At 37.0% G+C, this 2,377-nt stretch overlaps 1 long non-coding RNA gene across 1 annotated transcript; it reads right to left on the bottom strand.

Annotated features, from left to right (window-relative positions):
* Window positions 1-327: 327 nt before the first annotated feature.
* LOC124184425 lies at window positions 328-1,619 on the bottom strand. Its single transcript, XR_006871196.1, has 3 exons — window positions 1,591-1,619; window positions 798-827; window positions 328-603 (listed from the first exon to the last, which is right to left on the bottom strand). It is a non-coding gene; the product is annotated as an uncharacterized LOC124184425 (long non-coding RNA).
* Window positions 1,620-2,377: the final 758 nt, after the last annotated feature.

Genomic DNA, 2,377 nt, shown 5'->3' with positions numbered 1-2,377 from the left:
AAAACATGGCAAGGGTAATCCTAGTGCAGTGATTGTATAAACTGAAGAAATATACATTTACATATACATGATATAAATTAATAGTCTAGAAAAGAGTATTTAGAGAGCTTATCTAATTCCGATCTTGTCACAATAGATCATTAACATAATCAATATACGGTTAAAGCTGTATTAGCTACATTCACTATTAGAGATAATATTTTTTATCCATTTTTATAGTTATTTAATTTCTTGTACAACAATTTTTCAAACTTCACCGCAAAATGCCCAACGAGTTCTCGTAGTGCAAATACGAGTCCAATTACCTTACAGATGGCATTACATTGATTTTTGCCTTCTCGCGTCGAGTTATAAATACAGAGAAATCTCAATGAGAGCTCATTTCTATAAGATTTATTGTAGTGCTATATTCGTAGCTGTACCTGTTATTCTATATTACATACTGTCCTAAATATTAAACACACAGCACAAGAATGGCTGAAAGCACAATGGCAAGAAGAGAGGAGCAATTTGCATCTTAATAAATCTTTTCTTCTTCATACGTAGCAGAGCGATGTCACATCGGAGGATATGTACTAGCGGATCACTAGGTGGGGCACAGAACTGAAACATAATTAACATAAGTAATCAATTAATTAATAATATAATAAATTTTATCAGCGCATTTATAGCTGCTGAATTTGTGCTTGCGCGAAAAATGAATTGAAATAATTTATTGTAAACGTGACAAGTTTCCAAAAGTTTAGATAAAATATAATTACAATTGCCATTGAATATTATAAAACTGTTCTACTCACCGAGCACAAATCCTCGTCCTCCTCGTCCACCTTGTTCTCCTCGTCTTCCTCGTCCTCCTCCTTGTCCAGCTCGACCACCGCCAACCACCTCCAACGACTACTGCTAACCACCTCGGGTTATACCTTGAATAGAAATAAATATTTTCAGTATAAGAACACATCAAACACATTGTGTAAGGATGTAAGGATAAGTATAATTAATTAATACAATAAATTTTATCAGCGCATTTATAGCTACTGAATCTGTGCTAGCGCGAAAAATGAATCGAAATAATTCACTGTAAACATGACAAGTTTAAGAAATTTTAGATGAAATATATCACAATTGCCATTAAATTTTATGAAAATGTTAAACTCACCGAGCAAAAATCCTCGTCCGCCTCGTTCACGTTGTTCTCCTCGTCTTCCTCGTTCTCCTCCTCGTCCACTTCTGACCACCTCCAACCACCGCCCACCATATCCAACAACCGCCGCCAACCACCTTAGTTATACCTTGAATAGTAATAAATGTTTTCAGTATAAGAACACATCAAAAATATCTTATAAGGATAAGTATAATTAATTAATAATATAATAAATTTTATCAGCGCATTTGTAGCTACTGAATTTGTGCTTGCGCGAAAAATGAATCAAAATAATTTATTGTAAACGTGACAAGTTTGAAAAATTTCAAATACAATATAATTACAATTGCCATTAAATATTATAAACATGTTAAACTCACCGAGCAAGAATCCTCGTCCGCCTCGTTCACGTTGTTCTCCTCGTCTTCCTGGTTCTCCTCCTCGTCCACCTCCGACCATCTCCAACCACCGCCAACCATATCCAACAACCACCGATAACCACCTCGGTTATCCCATGAATAGTAACAAATATTTTTAGTATAAGAACACATAAAAAAAAAATCAGTTCTAACAGATTCGAAACACGATACACAGCAATTTTAGCTGTAATTAAACGACGTTAGTGTCATGTATTCCTATGTATAGTATGCCAACTACTCACCTATTGCAATTTGTTGATCCTGGTCGTTCGGTTTTTTTTCGGATTAAAATGTTAGAAGCATACATATTGGTTCGATAGTACAAAACATGACGTTTTCAATAATCAAACTTGTAAACTTGAAAATTAGTCCGGAAGGTTAAAAGTCATCAGATCCAGGACCTGGACAGTCAGAACCACGGAGCGCTTATCCTGGAAGTCGAGTTTCACCGCGTAGCGGACCCGAAGCGCGGGATCCGGGAGGTTGAGAACCCGGTACTCGAAGTTTGCGGAGCGCGACTCTCAACCGTCCGCTCTACTGCGCGGTTGTTACCAGACTGAGGAACTCGGCTAGCCGATTTTAGATTGGTGACGTCACTTTCCGAACATCCGAAAATTCAAACTTTGGTTTCGAACTGTAATACTAAGTATGATGATGTATGATGTACGATGTATGATGTATGATGTATGATGATATGATATGATGTATAATGATTCTAGTGTTCACATTTCATACAAGAAATACACACCTTATCTGTCCTGCCGATTCCAGACTCAAGCGGCCAGGCCCTTCGATGGTCAGCCGTTGACTGAAGATA

Source organism: Neodiprion fabricii, chromosome 6 (genome assembly GCF_021155785.1).
Source record: "Neodiprion fabricii isolate iyNeoFabr1 chromosome 6, iyNeoFabr1.1, whole genome shotgun sequence".
Taxonomy (NCBI): domain Eukaryota; kingdom Metazoa; phylum Arthropoda; class Insecta; order Hymenoptera; family Diprionidae; genus Neodiprion; species Neodiprion fabricii.
Note: the sequence above shows the minus strand (reverse complement) of the source record. Positions and strands in the feature narration are given on the sequence as shown.